This window comes from Chiloscyllium plagiosum, chromosome 23 (genome assembly GCF_004010195.1).
Source record: "Chiloscyllium plagiosum isolate BGI_BamShark_2017 chromosome 23, ASM401019v2, whole genome shotgun sequence".
In the NCBI taxonomy this organism is placed as follows: Eukaryota; Metazoa; Chordata; class Chondrichthyes; order Orectolobiformes; family Hemiscylliidae; genus Chiloscyllium; species Chiloscyllium plagiosum.
In genome coordinates, this window is record NC_057732.1 from 27,362,371 (window position 1) to 27,381,218 (window position 18,848).

General features: G+C 41.4%; 1 protein-coding gene across 3 annotated transcripts in view; it reads right to left on the reverse strand.

Annotated features, from left to right (window-relative positions):
* Positions 1-6,428, reverse strand: part of LOC122561499 (protein monoglycylase TTLL8-like) — an 82,949-nt gene extending 76,521 nt beyond the window's left edge. Inside the window, exon 1 of one of the 3 annotated variants that reach the window (XM_043713243.1) lies at positions 6,361-6,428. The gene's annotated coding sequence lies outside the window, so the exon portion shown is untranslated. The remainder of the gene's footprint in view (positions 1-6,360) is intronic. The other 2 variants (XM_043713248.1, XM_043713244.1) reach the window with 2 other exon arrangements.
* Between the last annotated feature and the right edge of the window lie 12,420 nt (positions 6,429-18,848).

The following is an 18,848-nucleotide window of genomic DNA, read 5'->3' on the forward strand; positions in this document are numbered from 1 at the left end:
TCCCCATTCACCCATTGTTCGCTTTGTTACCTTCCCCCCCTCCTCTCTGACCTATCACCCCTATCCCCACCCCCATTTTCCTATTGTACTCTATGCTACTTTCTTCCCACCTCCACCCCTCTCTCATTTATCTCTCCACCCTGCAGGCTCCCTGCCTCTATTCCTGATGAAGGGCTTTTGCCCGAAATGTCGATTTTCCTGATCCTCAGATGCTGCCTGACCTGCTGTGCTTTTCCAGCACCACTCTATCTACAAGTTGGTGAGTGAATGTCAGTGTGGGGTGCTCGACTTGAATCATCAGCAAACAGCAGCTCATGGAGTAGGACATTACACGCTTTGGCCCTGACATGCAGTCTTACAAAGTTGAATGGTTTAGCATTAACTCTGGCATGCAAATAATTTGAGTCACCAAAAGCATACAATAGGAGCATAAGAAAAAATATAAATTGATGCCAGGACACAGCTCTGATTTATCCCTGTGCTAATCTTGAAAGCCTGCTTTGATGCTCCATTGTAACTGAAAGAACTGTGTAAATGTTCTTGCAGAAAGATGAAATGATGACCAGGAGTCCCAGCATTAGGAACTTATTTGAAGAGTGAGAAAAGCCCTTGTTGGGGTTATGCGAAGGCAGAGTCAAGTGGTTGTGCTGTCCATTACACTTCTCCCAGAACTACCAAAGTGAGAAAATCATGTCAGTTTATTGATGATACAGCTCTGAAGCTGCACTGCAACTTAAGGCCATGATGCTGGGTTGTGTGAAGAAGACACTTCAAGATCGAGAGTGAAACTGTCTTCAGCCTGATAAACTGAGATATGGTGGGGGTTATTAACATTGTTTTTGAAACTCCATTGGGAAAATAACCTTATTCTTTATCAGTCTTTGTCCAAAGCAGTATAAATTTAAGCTCTGTACCTTTTTGCATTGATACCTGATACTTCTTGATGCTGTTACATTTCATGGAATTAATTACCTATCATAGAGAAATGTGTACAATAGTTAAAATGGAAAGAGATTTCACAGTAGAAAGAACAAGTAATTTTGATGTATGCTATCATGAAAACGATAGTGCAATCCTCATCTGAATGAACTAGTAATCCTCTGGCCTAGGTTAATAGCCTAAGGAATGGGAATTCAGATCTAATTGTTCAGTGGCACAGTGGCTCAGTGGTTAGGTCTGCTGCCTCAAAGCACCAGGGATTCCAACCTGACTAATCGGGCAACTGTCTATATGGAATTTGCACATTATCCCCATGGGTTTCCTCCGGTTTCCTCCCACAATTGAAAGATGTGCAGGGTAGGTGGATTAGCCATGGTGAATGCATGGTTACAGGAACAGGGTAGGGGGATGGGTCTGGGTGGGATACTTTTTGGAGGTCACTGTGGACTCAATGGGCCGAATGGTCTGCTTACACACTGTAGGCATTCTATGGTTCTATGTTACAGCTTGAGAATTCTGTTTAGAAAGTCAGGATCACCAGAATTATTATATATTGCTAACTACTTCACCAATATCTTAAAGAGAAGGAAAACTGCTATCCTTACTGAACCTGTTCTACTTGTCCCTCCAGTCCTCACCAACATAGTTGACTCTTAATTATTCTCTAAAATGGCCCAGCGAGCCACTTTGTTGATTCTTCACCAAGAAGAGTCACTAAATTTTCAGAGCAATTAGGAGTGCTCCAAAGGTCAGTCTTGCTAGCTATACCCAAACACTAGGAATGATTAAGATCTGCAATTGAAACAAATATGATATTACTACCTAAAAAATAATTGAAGCATCTTTCCACTTTGAGTCATTAAACACTAAACCTTAAGAACTAAATTTAATTGTTCACTTTTTTTTATTACACCAGAGCAGAATCAGCGAGGTATTCCTGCTTCCTTTGTACTCAAAAGTTATCAAACTCCAATTAGATGTTGAATCTGTCATTGAAGTCCTCCTTGAAGCATTTGTTAAAAAATGTGACAGATTATGGTGGCTTAGTGGTTAGCACTGCTGCCTCACAGCACCAGAGACCTGGGTTCAATTCCCACCTCAGGCAACTGTCTGTGTGGAGTTTGCACATTCTCCCTGTGTCTGTGTGGGTTTCCTCCAGGTGCTTGGGTTTCCTCCCACAGTCCAAAGATATGTAGGTTAGGTGAATTAGCCATGCAAAATTGCCTGTAGTGTTAAGTGCATTAGTCAGGGGTGAATGTAGGAGAATGGGTCTGGGTGGATTGCTCTTTGACTTGTTGGGCCAAAGGGCCTGTTTCCACAATTAAAATGATTTTTGTAAAAGCCAGTAGTTGCATTGTTCTTCAAAGTCTTGACATCGTTAACATGGGCGAGATCAGGGCTCCATTCCCACCAGATTTCTAAGCAAAAAGCAACAGTGGGGTGGATCAATTTATAGTCTTGATCACCCTCTGTGCGTGTGTTCAAGCCCTGGTGCCAATTTTGGCAAATGTTTTTCAGTGACTGTTCTATTCAAATCTTCAGTTTTAAAGTTTAAAATACTGTAGCGAGCACTGACATGGAGATGCCCATATTGGACTAGAGTGGACAAGGTCAGAATTCACAGAATACCAGGTTATTGCATTGACAAAGGCGGTTGTATGTAACGCTAAGGAGTCTACAATAATTCATCAGAACGCTTTCCCACTTAAGAAATTAAATGACATAAGGCATAAATATACCTTTATGCTGTATCTTGAAATTTGGAAACAAGAATATTTTGATAATCCAATCATATTAGTAGTAGAACATAGAACAGTACAGCACAGAATAGGCCCTTCAGCCCACGATGTTGTGCCAACCATTGATCCTCATGTAAGATAAACCTAATGTACGAACCCTCAAATTTCTGTGACCATATGCATGCCCAGCAGTCTCTTAAATGTCCCCAATGACCTCGCTTCCACAACTGCTGCTGGCAACGCATTCCATGCTCTCACAACTCTCTGCGTAAAGAACCCACCTCTGACATCCCCTCTATACTTTCTGCCAAACAGCTTAAAACTATGACCCCTCGTGTTAACAATTTCTGCCCTGGGAAAAAGTCTCTGGCTCTCAACTCTATCCAAGCCTCTCATTATCTTGTACACCTCAATTAGGTCCCCTCTCTTTCTTCTTTTTTCCAATGAAAAATGTCGAGCTCAGTCAACCTCTCTTCTTAAGATAAGTCCTCCATTCCAGGCAGCATCCTGGTAAACCTCCTCTGAACCCTCTCCAAAGCATCCACATCTTTCCTATAATAGGGCGACCAGAACTGGACACAGTATTCCAAATGCAGTCTAACCAAAGTTTTATAGAGCCGCAACAAGATCTCACGGCTCTTAAACTCAATCCCCCTGTTAATGAAAGCCAAAACTCCATATGCTTTCTTAACAACCCTGTCGACCTGGGTGGCATGTTTAAGGGATCTATGTACCTGCACACCAAGATCCCTCTGTTCCTCCACACTGCCAAGAATCCTGTCTTTAATCCTGTACTCAACTTTCAAGTTCGACCTTCCAAAATGCATCACTTCGCATTTATCCAGGTTGAACTCCATCTGCCACCTCTCAGCCCATCTCTGCATCCTGTCAATGTCACACTACAGCCTACAACAGCCAACGACACCTCCAACCTTTGTGTCGTCTGCAAACTTGCTAACCCATCCTTCAATCTCCTCATCCAAGTCATTAATAAAGATTACAAAGAGTAGAGGCCCAAGAACAGAGCCCTGTGGAACACCACTCACCACTGACTTCCAGGCAGAATATTTTCCTTCTACTACCACTCGCTGTCTTCTGTCGACCAGCCAATTCTATATACAGACAGCTAAATTTCCCTGTATCCCATTCCTCCTGACCTTCTGAACGAGCCTACCACAGGGAACCTTATCAAATTCCTTGCTGAAGTCCATATACACCACATCCACTGCTCGACCCTCATCAACTTATCTAGTAACATCCTCAAAGAAGTCAATAAGATTTGTGAGGCATGACCTGCCCCTCACAAAGCTGTGCTGACTGTCTTTAATCAAGCCATGCTCTTCCAGATGGTCATAAATTCTATCCCTCAGAATCCTTTCTAACACCTTGCAGATGACAGACGTGAGACAGACTGGTCTGTAATTGCCAGGGATTCACCTATTTCCTTTCTTCAAGAGAGGAATTACATTTGCCTCCCTCCAATCCTCAGGTACGACTCGGGTGGAGTGTGAGGATGCAAAGATCTTCGCAAGAAGCAAAGCAATCACGTTTCTCGCTTCCCAAAGCAGCCGAGGACAAATCTGATCTGGCCCTGGCAACTTGTCAATCTTAATGTTTGTCAAAATTTTCAACACATCAGCTTCCTCAATCTCTATCCGTTCCAGCATGCTTACCTGCTCCTCAATGGTTTCATTCACTACAAGGTCCTTTTCTTTAGTAAAGACAGAAGCAAAAAACTCATTTAGAGCTTCCCCTACCTCCTCAGACTCTATACACAAGTTCCCTATGCTATCCCTGATCGGCCCAACTCTTTCTTTGATCATTCTCTTATTCCTCACATATGTGTAAAATACCTTTGGATTCTCCCTAAGCCTTTTTCGTGCCCCCTCCTGGCTCTCCTCAGACCATCTTTGAGCTCCTTCCTCGCCTGCCTGTAATCCTCTAGAGCTGAGCAAGACCCTTGCTTCCTCCACCTTACGTAAGCTGCCTTCTTTCTTTTGACGAGAAGCTCCTCCGCTCTCGTCATCCAAGGTTCCTTTATCTTACCCCTTCTTGCCTGTCTCAGAGGAACACATTTGTGCATTACTCGCAACAACTGTTCCTTAAACAGTCTCCACATGTCTATAGTGCCCTTTCCATGGAACAATTGCTCCAAGTCCATGCTTCCCAACTCACATCTAATAGTATCATTGTTTCCTTTTCTCCAATTAAATATCCTCCCATTGTGCCTGCTTCTCTCCTTCTCCATAGCTATGTAGAATGTGAGGCAGTTGTGGTTACTATCACTAAAATGCTCTCCCACCGCAAGATCTGACACCTGCCCCGGCTCATTGCCAAGCACCAAATCCAAAATGGCCTTTCCCCTCATCGGCCTGTCAACGTACTGAGTTAGGAAACCCTCCTGAACACACCTTACAAAAACAGCTTCTTCCAAAACATCTGTTCAAAGGAGGTTTCAACCAATATGGGGAAAGTTAAAGTCACCCATTACAACAACCCTACTACATTCACACTTTTCCAAAATCTGTCAACTTATGCTTTCTTCAATTTCCCTGCTGAAATTAGGGGGCCTGTAGTAAACCCCTAATGAGGTGACTGCTCCCTTACTGTTCCTAATTTCCACCCATACTGACTCAGTAGGCAGACCCTCCTCGACAACGGTAACTTCTGCAGCTGTGATACCCTCTCTGATTAGCAGTGCTACACCCCCTCCTCTTTTTCCCCCCTCCCTATTCTTTTTAAATGTTCTAAACCCTGGAACATCCAGCAACCATCCCTGTCCCTGAGAAACCCACATCTCTGTTATGGCCACAACATCATAGCACCAGGTACTGATCCATGCTCTTAGCTCATCACTTTTATTCCTGATACTCCTTGCATTAAAGCAAATACACTTTAACCGATCCTTGGTTCTTTCCCAGGACATTCCTTCCCACTGGCTGCGCTACCTCTTGCTATTGCCTCATCTTCATCAACTCTCCCACTGGTATATAGCTCAGGTTCCCACACCCCTGCCATACTAGTTTAAACCCTCCTGAACAACTCGAGCAAACCTTCCACCCAGGATATTGGTCCCCTTCCAGTTCAGGTGCAACCCGTCCTTCATGTACAGGTCCCACCTTCCCCAGAAGGCATCCCAATTATCTACATATCTGAAGTCCTCCCTTCTACACCAGCTGCGCAGTCACGTGTTAAGCTGCACCCACTTCCTGTTCCTCGCCTCGCTATCTCGTGGCACCGGTAGTAAACCCGAGAACACTACTCTGTTCGTCCTGCTCTGAAGCTTCCATCCTAACTCCCTGAAGTCACTTTTTATATCCTCGATCCTTCTCCTGGCTATATCATTGGTGACACGATTTCTGGCTGTTCGCCCTGCCCTTTCAGAATCTTATACACCCGATCGGAGACATCCCAGACCCTGGCACCAGGGAGGCAACATACCTTCCGGGAATCCTGATCCCGACCACAAAATCTCCTGTCAATTTTCCTAACAATGGAGTCTCCTACCACTAGCGCTTTTCTATTCTGCCCCCTTCCCTTCTGGGCCACAGTGTAATATACATGAAATGTTCAAGAAGTATGTTTTTCTTCCCCCAGGCAACTATTACAGCAGAGGTAGCAACAGAAAAGCATAGTCTCCAGACAATTGGAAAGTTTTCCAAGGTGAGATTGTCCTACGTACCTCAGAATCTTCATCAATTTGTCTATCTCTTTTCAGGCATTCAGGAAATATTGGGACCTTCTTGGAGAATGCCTCTCTGTCTTTTGGGGGATTTTTCTTTTTTCTGTACAAAACATTCCTGTCATTACTGTAAAATATTTATCACATTGTACCATTCAAAATCTTAAATATTTGGTTAAAATTCGAATGACTGGAAGCCAAAAATATGAGCCATCCATATGTTTGTCTTGTTATCTTGAGGACGACTATCTCTACCATATCATGAACCAGCGTACCTAACTTTCAAGAACATGAAAAACTACAATGAAAGTCTATTAAAATGATAGTCAATACATTATGAATTCAAATGTAGCACAAAGATCACATGATTCCAGATTTTTTGAGAAAATGTGAATACAAATTAATTAAGTGAAACATATTGTTTGATCCAAAATCATTGGATTCAGGTATTATAAATCCACCTAACCAATATCACCCTATCTCTGCAGGTAATTAGTACTAAATTAATGACAAGTAGTCGCTGATATTTGTACGCATAAACAAGACTTGTGGCTCAGTGTTAGTATCCCAACCTCAGGGTCAGAAGACTTCCAGAGGTGTGAAATTCAGCAAGGGCTGAATTTTGTCCACTTCTATTTTCTGTATAACAAGAAGTGTCTCACTCACGGTTACATCCTCTAGTTCTTTACCATGGACTGAATCAGGAGATCATAGCCAACCTTTGGAACAAAGTGTCCAGGTAACATTTTCCCTTGTTGATGCATTGCAGTATCTGCACTCAGTCTCCAACTTAATGACTCTGAGCCAAAGTTTCTTGAATTGCAGACGTGTTTGCCTTGAATTATACTGGTGCCAAGGATTCCCACATAATGCAACCGCAACACATCAACTGCCCTGCCAGCTTTATTACATTTTAAAGTGAGTTATTTATTTCTTGACATTTTAAAATTGATCTCGTCTATTTTTACTGTTTGATGTGCTCTGTGGAGAGCCCAAATACAGTTTATTCATATTTACCTCTGGTTAATTCTGGACTTTGGACTTAAGTTGTATACATATTGTACATTTTATTACTTTTCTAACTTTGCATTGCAAAGTCTGTTGTATATTTATCAAAATCTTGGAACCTTGTGCTATTTTAGAAAGTATCTTGAATCTCATAGTGTGTCATCCTTAAAAATAAAATTACTGGTCTCTAGCCAGATTGCAATGTCACTTTGGCAGTCTGGTCTACGACCACTACAATCTTTGTTCTTGCTTTCATGTTGAAATTAATATTTCAAGGTTCAGTACAAGAGAAAACTTCAGAGATCCAAATAATTGTTATTAACACACTTCTATCCTTCTAAGTAACAATCAGGGTCCTGTCAATAACACTCACTGCTGATCTCAAAGAAAGGTATCAATAAAGACCTAGCACTATTTTTAGCACAGGCTTCCCCTTTCTTGACAGCAGTTTACATCTGGTGCCAAGTCTAAGGATACCTTGCACAGCAGTGAAGTCAGCAAGGAGGCAAGCAACACATTACATCGAAGTTTTCACACACAGCTAACCAAGAAGTCAAAAGTCAAAAGTCATATTGTTCTTCATTTTAACTTTAAAATTTCAGATAACAAAATAAATGAGTATCATTGGATTAAAACAGAAGCTAATCAAATGTATTTATTTTTGAACTGGGGAGAAATCATTATGGAGAAGTTTGACATTTTAAATATTAGCTTTAGTTGGGCCAATAAACATGCTTACCAGTAGTAACAAAGTCAAAATGCTACCAAAATTCAGTTACACCTTGGGGAGAAAACATAATTCTTCAATGGCCCTCACTTTGAGACTAATGACATGGATGGAAATTTTCACAAATCATGCCTGCAATGGGGATTGCACACTTTGGGAATTTTTATAGTGCACTTTATAGTGGAACATGGACTTAATGGCAGCCATACAAGGCTACAAGGACAGTTCAGAGGCTGGAACTTCTAAAGCAAGTAACTTACCTCCTGACTACCCAAAGCCTTTCCATCAACTATAAGGTACAAGTCAGGAGAGTGATGGAATAATCTCCACTTGCTTGTATGAGAGTTACAAGAACAATAGTTAAGAAACTTAACACCATCCAGGTGTTGATTGCCACCCCATTCGCTACCTTTAATTGTTTAGTCTCTCCAGCTGCGGCAACAGTATGTATGATCTACAGGATGACTGAAGTCCTGACAGACATCCTTGTATCCTCTTTAGCCACGCGTGAGCTCCCAGAAGAATAGCCAATGTTATGATAATCAACAGGGATAATCCAGGAAAGTATAAAGCAGTGACCTTTACATTAATATTAGGAAATTATTGGAGATGGTTCTTAGGAACAAGATTTATTTGTATTTGGAGAAGAATCGAGCTATTAGGAATAGTCAGGAAGGCTTTATCACAAGCTTGATTCTATTTTTTGAGGAACTGATGAAGACGATTGAAGAGGGTAGGGAAGTGGATGTTGTCAGTATGGACTTTACTATATAATATGCCAAAGTCCCTTATAAGTTGCATGGAATCCATGGTGAGTTGGGTACAAAATTGGCTCAGTGATTGAAGACATAGTGTATTTGGAAAGTGGGATTTTTCTGACTGGAGTTCTGTAGCCAGTGGAGTTCCGCAATGCCGGGACCTCTGTGTTTGTAACACATTTGAATGATTTGGATGGCAACATAGGAAGATTAGTAAGTTGCAGACAAAAAAAAGGACATGGAGCTGTGGGTAAACAGGAAGGTTATCAATAGACACAGCAGGATATAAATCAGTTGGAAAGTTAGGCAGAGAAGTAGCAGATGGAGTTGAATCTGAACAAGTGTGAGGTGATGCATTTTGGTTGGTCAAATGCAAGAAGAAAGTATCAGTAAATGGCAAGACCCTTAAGAGTATTGACATACAGAGGGATCTTAGGGTCCAAATCTGCATATCCCTGAAAGTGGCAACAAAAATGGTAAAGAAGTCATATAGCATGTTTGCCTTCACCAATTGGGGAATTAAGTATAAAAGTTGGCAAGTCATGTTGCAGCTGTATAGAACTTTGGTTAAGCCACATTTGGAGTACTGTGTAAAGTTCTGGTCAGCACACTATAGGCAGGATGTGGAGTGCATTAGCTATATGGAGAGGATGGACAAACTTGGATTATTTTCGTTAAAGCATCAGAGGCTGTGTAGAAACCTGATAGAATGATAAACAAATTTAAGAGGCATGGACAGAGTGGATGGTCAGAGTCTATTTCCCAGGGTTGAAATGTTAAATGCAAGGGGGCCTATGTTTAAGGTGAGACTGGAAAAGTTGAGCAGAATTCCAAGTGTGCTGCCCAAAACTATAAATTGCATTTTTTGATAGAACAGTATTTGACAGTTGTCGTACTCCTTTGAATTGCAATATTTTCCAGTTAGTCAATCTTCAATTCAATTACTCAATGTCAGATAACTCTCATGTTCATTGGAACCCAGCTATTTACTCTCTCAAATACTCTCAATTGACTGCAGTAATGCTGTATCCAAAATGTTCCTCATTTATAGTCATAATCATTTATTTTTCAGTGTAAATCATGTCATGATTAGATGTTTTCTCCATTCTGATGACAGATTCTAAGGACACTTCTGACTTCATTTGTCTGCACAACATTAAGCGCCAAAGGGCTTGTACTATGCTGTAATATTCTATGTTCTACGTTCATCATGACAACTGCAATTGCAGGACTGATTGATGCTAATGCCATTTGTAACCAAATCCCAACATTAAACAAATGTTTGAATGATTCAAATTACAACCAGGAGGTATAAAGAGAATTATTTTGATTTATACAATAACATGCAAATTTGACTGTCACATTTGTAAACAGTCACATTAAAAATACTGTTAGGAAAGGAAGAATTGATTAACAAAAATAATTTAATAATATTAGGGTATTTATTTATTAGGCAGCTAGAGTAGGAAATACTTTCACAGGTAAGTTTTGACATAAAGTCATTCAAATACAGTATGATTTTTAAAAAATTAACAATCAAGTATGTTGATATTGAATTCATATGTAAACACCTCTGAATACCTTCTGACACCAGGTTCACATTTTTGCCAACTATTTTTTTACGACCACAGCTACAGGCTCAGGGTGAATACTATTCCTAAACTCGCATCATTGGGGAGTGGGGAGGCAAGTTTACCTCTCACTCAATTCTGAATTGCAAGTCTGGCAAAACTTTCAGCAACCCCAGGGCTGATAGGCGAATGAACCCTGAATGAATCCGAATGGATAAAGCTGAGTTCTCAGGTGACGATACTTACAGAGCCCCTCTAACATCAAGGGACGAATGGTGAAGGTTCTTCGGGTTAATTGAGAAGATCTCTGCACACATTGAAATTGGCAGGAGACTATGAACAATATTACCGTGGGATTAATCAAACAAATTTCAAAGTGCATTCAGTCAGAGACTGATGGCTTGAGACGAAAATAATCATCATAATTGCATTACGTCGAAAAACGTCACATTAAGTGGAAACTTCCAGGCAACTGAGTCAACTGCAGTGATTGTCATCCAATTCTTGTCTTGGCAAGTATTGTATTTGGTCTGTGCTTCAGTCAGCTTTCGTCTGCGCAATGTTCACTGTTCACTGTGCAGACTGTCGATTGTAATTTTTTTTTGTCTCACAATGCGAATGAACTTCACAGTTTTCTTTAAAAAATGAGCATGTGTTAATGTTTTGTTCTCTTTCATACTAATCTAAAATTGGCGCTTGTGATGACAGTTTGCCACTGACCCTCCAAAACTGACGGCAGCTCGTGCGAGGTGGAAGTTGCCAATTCAGAAACCCCTCCAGTAACTGTCTGCACTTGAGCAGGGTGCTCTGTCACAAGACCCGGCAGATGGCAATCACTGAACTGATGAGAACTTCCACCTTTGCACTGTTTCCTCACTGTCGGGACAAACGCTGAAGATGTTATGCTTGCTGATGAATTATAAGTGCAGTGTTTTTGGTGTATAACGTCATAGCTACTGCTGATGTCGTCCTCAATCTCACTATCATCCATTTTGGTATCTCCGTTGTCTCTGAATTGTTAGACTGCTTGTCTAATATCAAATTCTAGATGATCAGAAATTTCTTCGAACTCAATATTGGGAAGACCAAAATCTTCAAGATGATCGTTATTTTCAGTATGCTTTATGGCCATACTTGTACCTTTTATTGTTTCTCTGAGTGTTGGGTGTGTACAACTGCATTCTTGGATACTGCTTCCTTTTTGGTAAGATGTTACCACTCTTAGCATCCCTTATTCATCCTCCTCCAAGAATAACACTCACTCTGCAATGCTATAACACTCGATTTACACACATATGTGTTACTGAATACAGTTCTCTGGATAAGTGTCTTGATGCTCTTACATGACAGTTCTCTCTGGACTGTTCTGCTCTGATCTGCTGATCTCACAATGACACCATCAGATACAATACCATCATTGGTACATCATTATACGCCAATTGTGTTTAGCCTCTGCCCTAAACTCTGATTACTAGCTATAGACTTCATTATTCTTCCTAACAATTGTCATGGTTGGGCAAATGGCTAACAATGGCTAAACATGTCTGATTTTCTTTTTTTCTCTCATCAACTTCAATACAGTTTTGATGTAATTAATTTAGTAAGATTTTGCTGAGTACTGTAAATATTGAATGCTAAACATTTTTTTCTAAATACATTGAGTTATTTGATTCAGAAATTGAACCCAACTTAGATTTCCCTGTGTTAATAATACAATCTTCCAGAATGATTTCGTCACCAATGGTCTCTCAAAGGTCTTGAGGTGCACAAAGAGCTGCAGTGTTTAGGACTGTAAAACTACTATTGCAAGTAGAGAAATACATCAAATCTCAAAATAAATAGTCAGCAGATAGTTATGAGGAATACCTTCACCATCACAATAAACATAATTATTCACAAATTGCAACTCCACAAAGTAAGCTGTATCGATAATAACTTCTGTTCTTCTAGTGTCATTCTTTGCACAAGGTCAAAGGTTACATACTACCAGGTTATAGTTCAACAGGTTTATTTGAAATCACATGCTTTCAGACTGCTGCCCATTCATCAGGTGAAGTCATTTCACGTGACAAAGAGGAAGCGCTCCAAAAGATTGAGATTTCAAATGAATTGAATTGAATTTATTGTCACGTGTACCGAGCCACAGTGAAAAGCTTTGTCTTGTGAGCAATACAGGCAGATCACAGAGCTAAATTCATTGGAGTTTAGAAGATTAAGGGGAGATCTATTAGAAACTTACAAGATAACACATGGCTTGGAAAGGGTGGATGCTAGGAAATTATTTCCGTTAGGCAAGGAGACTAGGACCCGTGGAATTCATTGCCGCAGAGTGCAGTGGAGGCCGGGACGCTAAATGTCTTCAAGGCAGAGATTGATAAATTCTTGATGTCACAAGGAATTAAGGGCTACGGGGAGAATGCGGGTAAGTGGAGTTGAAATGCCTATCAGCCATGATTGAATGGCGGAGTGGACTCGATGGGCCGAATGGCCTTACTTCCACTCCTATGTCTTATGGTCTTATGGTCTTAAATAGCATAGATACGTAAATAATAGATAAACAGCGGCAAAAACAAAAAAACACAGATACAGGTGAATGTTAAGAGTTTGTGAATCCATTCAGTATTCTAACAACAGTAGGGTAGAAACTGTTTCTAAACTGACTGGTACGTGGATTCAGGCTTGTGTACCTTCTCCCCGATGGTAGAGGTTGTACAAAAACATTACCAGGGTGGGATGGATCTTTGAGAATGCTGGGGGCCTTTCCTTGACAGCCAGCCTGGTAGATGGATTCCATAGATGGGAGGTTGGCCTTTGTGATTGTCCGGGCTGAGTTCACCACTCTCTGTAACCGTCTCTGATCTTAAATGATACAGTTTCCATACCAGGTAGTGATACACCCAGACAGAATGCTCTCGATGGCACACCTATAAAAGTTGGCAAGGGTACTTGCCGTCATGCCAAATTTCTTCAGCTGACTGAGGAAGAAGAGACATTGTTGGGCCTTTGTAACCAATGGGTCCACATGAAGAGTCCAAAAAAGCTTGTTGTGGATGACCACTCCCAGGAGCTTGACACTCTCTACTCATTCCACCTCTGTGCTGTTAATGTGTAGGGGACATCAGTAACATTCCGCCGAAAGTCAGTAATGAGTTCCTTGGTTTTGCCGGCATTGAGAGCTAGGTTGTTTCCAGGTCTTCCACCAGGTGTGTAGTCTGTTTCGTTGCCATCTGAGATTCAACCGACTATGGTGGTGTCGTCAGTGAACTTGGAAATGGCATTAGTCTGGTATTTGGCAAAGCAGTCATGGGCATACAGTGAGTATATTCGGAGGCTGAGTATGCACCCCTGAGGGGCTCCAGTGTTGCGTGTTGGTGAGGATGAAATATTGTCCCCAATCTTCACTGATTGTGGCCTGTGGGTCAGGAAACTGAGGATCCAGTTGTAGAGAGTGGAGCTTAGTCCGAGATCACTAAGTTTAGTAATCAGTCTCGAGGGAATAATAGTATTGAAGGCAGAACTGTGGTCAATGAGTAGGATTCTTACGTAGCTGTTCTTGGTGTCAAGATGTTCTAGGGAGGAGTGAAGGGCAAGTGATATGACATCTGACGTGGATCTGTTGGTCCGATAAGCAAATTGGAGTGGGTCAAGAGGAGTGAGGCAGCTGGAGTTGATTAATGCCATGACCAGCCTTTCAAAACAATTCATGACCATCGAAGTTAGGGCCACTGGGCGGTAGTCATTGAGACATGCTGCACGAGCCTTTTAGGCACAGGGATGATGTTGGCCCTCTTGAAACAGGCAGAGACAGTGGCCTAATGCAGGGAGAGGTTGAATATGTTCAAGAGGTTGATGATTTCTGCCAGATAAATCTGCACATGCTCTGAGTGCACGGCCTGGTACTCCGTCTGGTCCCATCACTTTCCTTGGATTCACACGAAGGAAAACTGATCTGACCTCTGACACAGTGACTGTTGGCATAGGTTGATTGGGAATTATCAGAATAGGTGTTACCTCTCCACTGAAAGTCTGCTCAAAGCGAGCACAGAAGGTGTTGGGATGATCTGGGAGGAATGTGTCATCATCTGCTATCTTGCACTGTCTCTTTTTAGAACCTGTGATGTCATTCAGTCCATGCCATAGACGCCAGGTGTCTGTCTGGGTCTCTAGTTTGGATCGGTATTGGTCCTTTGCTGCCTTAACGTCTCTGCGAAGGTCATACTTGGATTCCTTATATTTGAGTGGGTCTCCTGATCTGAAGGCTTCATGCCTGGTTTTTAGCAGGTTCTGTATGTCCTGATTCATCCAGGGTTTCCTGTTGTGGAACACCCAGATTGACTTCCTCGGTATGCAGTCCTCCACACACTTGCTGATAAAGGCTGTGACTGGTGGCGTACTCGTCCAAATTCTGTTGGATTATAACCTGGTGTCGTGTGACTTTTGACTTTTTGTACATCCCAGTCCAACACTGGCACCTTCACATCAAGGTCTTTGCATAGACAGCTCTTGATTTATCTAGTTCTTGTTTGGGTGTGTGACCAACAATGTTTAATCTCTCCAAGTCAATCCAGCTATTTAATTCAGTATCTGAGCCCAGCTGAAATGTAATAGTGCTCACTGATCTATATTGGCTCCCAAATGAACAATGTTTCAATTTTAAAGTTCTTATTCTTATTTTCAAATCCAACTATGGCTTTACCTTTCCTATCTCTGTAACCTGTCCCAGACCTATTTCTGAGAGATCTGAACTCTTCTAATTCTGACCGATTTTAATTGCTTTACCATCAGTGACCATACCTTTAGCTGATGTTCTGGAACTCCCTAAACCTCTAACTCTCTCCACCTCTCTTTCATCCTTTATAATTTCCCTTTAAACTGAAACATTGATGAAATTATTGTTCACATGCCCCGAGATCTGACATATTGGTGTCCAATTTTGTTTGATAATACTTCTGGTGAATTATTTTGCATTGTTTAGATATATTAAAGGTGCAATTTAATGGCAACTTTTTGCACTTAGAAGAAGAATTAACAATATACTCAGCACTGACAAATATCATCAAAGTGTGTGCAATGATATAATAAACAAGCAATAGTTGTTCCTAATATTTGACAAATTTAGAACTCAGTAACTGCAATTTGGGAATAATGTCCAATTTCGGGATCAGGTTGGAGAACTTGAGAGTTGGGAACATCTCAGAAGTGAGCAAAATTTGTACAGGTTCTGCTGTTGCTTTAGTTACTCATGGAAACAGTTCTTTTATATGAATTAATGATTTTTGGTGGAAACTAAATATGATTCAGATTCAGATACTGAATTAAATAGCTGAATTGACTTGGAGAGATTAAACATTGTTGGTCACACACCCAAACAAGAACTAGATAAATCAAGAGCTGTCTATGCAAAGACCTTGATGTGGAGGTGCCAGTGTTGGACTGGGATGTACAAAGCACATCTTGAATAGAATTACAGTAGAATAGTTTACAAGACAATAAATGATTCACATGATGTACTAGCATATTATACAATTTAGCAGTACTGGTAATGTTCTCTATTTTCTTTCTTTGTAACTAAGTTGTAAATGGAGCCAAAAATTCACTGCTGAGTTTTGGATGAATAGCTTGCTCGCAATCAGCTTGCTCGCAATCAGCTCACAGAGCATGAAATTACAGAGACTGTAGACAGCATGACTCTCCTCCCTAAAAGAGAATTCTATAGCCAGCCAAATGGATCATTTGATTTTCTTTTAATCAACCTGTTAAGAAATTTTATGACACACCTCTGGGGTAGATGAAACTTTATTGCTGGAACAGCACAGCAGGTCAGGCAGCATCCAGGGAACAGGAGATTCGACGTTTCGGGCACAGGCCCTTCTTCAGGAATTGGCTCATTCCTGAAGAAGGGCCTGTGCCCGAAACGTCGAATCTCCTGTTCCCTGGATGCTGCGTGACCTGCTGTGCTGTTCCAGCAATAAAGTTTCAACTTTGATCTCCAGCATCTGCAGACCTCACTTTCTCCTCTGGGGTAGATGAGCCTTGAACTCAGCCTTCTGCCCAGAGGCTGGAACGTTACTATTGCATCAAAAGAGCACCAACTGACTGAATAGAAGCCCACCCCACAGCCATAAAGTGCTGCAGCTGGACTATACAAACTCCTAATGGGACTCTGCTCCTCACTGGGAGAAAATACTGCTGTCCTAGTCTGATAGGCCAGCAGCTTCGGCACTCCCAGCACTGCTGGAGCTCTACAATGGGCAAGCCTGGCAGGTCCATGAAGGAGGGTCCAGGCTTTCCGGGGGAGGAACGTTTGGGGAGCTTTGAGCTTGGAGAGGGATGGGTTTCATGCTCTGAGTAGGTCTGAAAGCAGGAGGAGCAAACCTATTATGGGTGGCTCTGATGGATATGGATCTCTCCAGTGATGGTACACCCATTCTTTCTTGATGTTTTAATCCATTAAGAATAAAAGAAATGCCCCACCAACTGTCCACGCCAACCATATAAGGGTATGGGCAGTGTAATACTGGATTCATATGAGTTCTCAGCAATCTCAACTGACCCTTAATTATTTACTTATATATGGGCAAGCCGTTGATACTGATGTCTGCTTACCCTCTGTACGATGGAGATAAGTGCAGGGATGGATGGGGACATGTTGGGCTGGTGGAAAACTGAGGATTAATAGAGAATCTCTTATATGGTCAATTATTAGTATTTTGAAGTATTCCCTGAAGAATACTATTGATGGTCAACCATTTGAACAACATTGACATTTTGTATGATCACAGTCTGATTAGGAGAATGTGAGGACTGCAGATGCTGAAGATCAGTCAAGAGTGTGGTGCTGGAAAAGCACAGGTCAGGCAGCAGCCGAGGAGCAGGAGAGTCAATGTTTCAAAAAAATGTCGATTCTCCTGCTCCTCGGATGCTACCATCTTTTAACCCATGTACCTTTCAGGTAACCTCATTTCCCCTCCCGTGACCTTATCCCAGATCCAACCTTCCAACTCGGCACCACACTCTTGAACTGTCCCACCTGTCCATCTTCCTTCCCACCCATCTGCTCCACCCTCCTCTCTTACCTATCACCTTCACCCACACCTTCATCTACCTATCGTATTCCCAGCTACCTTCCCCCTAGCCCCACCCCCTCCCATTTATCCCTTAGCCTCCTTAAGCCAACCCCTCATTCCTGATGAAGGGCTTATGCCCGAAACGTCAATTCTCCTGCTCTTCGGATGCTGCCTGACCTGCTATGCTTTTTCAGCACCACGCTCTCAACACAGCCTGATTAGTATGAGTCTTGTCATGAACTGTGGTGGTACAGCTTATCAATCTGATAAAAAAAAAGGCAGATGCAGCCATGTTATTATGAAGATTCAATATTTAATATAATTTAATGGATATGCATTGATTGTTTTTTTTGTTAAAGTTCAAGTTGGTGATAATTGATGGTCTCATTTGCTTGAATTCACTTCAGGGAAAGCACCTGACCTTTTACAACTGAGAGGGAGCATGTTCTACTTGGAGATTGTTTGGATTTTAGATTTCCTCATTCTGGTAAATCAAAAACCCTTGTTGTGGGTCCAGTGCAGTACCTGCAGCCATGGTCCAGCTGCTTTTGCATGAGAAGCCTCTGAAACGTTTATCACTATACATTAAATTACTATCTGCAAAGGTCCCCAGCGACAAGTCCACATGTTCAGAGACATTCGTCTTTGTGTGCCCGAATTTCAGACCGATAGTTGTCTAATCATTGCAAAACTTATCCTTTTTTTTCCTTCGAGTACTAAGACAAATTGACCAAAAGTGTTTTTAAAGTGAACTTTTACAGTGTGAAATCTGTTTGCTGTTTTATTTTTCTTGACATGTTTGTATTTGTGCATGTATTTTTGATTATTAGAGAGACAAACATATGTAGAGTCATAGAGTAGTACAGCACCGAACCAGACCCAACAGTCCAATTCGTCCATGCTAAACTAGTCTCACCTGCCTGCTCCTAGTCCGTACCCCTTGAACCTTTCCTATTCATGTACTTTTAAATGTTGTAATGTACCCGGATCCACCACTTCCTCGTTAAGTTTATTCCATCCATGAACCACCCTCTAAAAGATTTGCCCCTCATGTCTTTAAATCTCTCTCCTCAAAAATGTGCCTCCTGCTCTTGAAATCCACCATCCTAGGAAAAAGACAACTACCATAAACTCCCTCATTATTTTATAAACTTCGTTCAGGTTGTCTCTCAATTTCCTACACTCCAGTGAAAAAAGTTCCAACCTTTGTTTATAACTCAAACCTTCCATACCCAGCATCATCCTGGTAAATCTCTTCTGATCCCTCTCCAGCTTAATAATATCCTTACTAAACTGTGTTAATAGTTTTGCATAAATAAATATATTTTGTTTTACAATAAACCAATATTTTTAAACC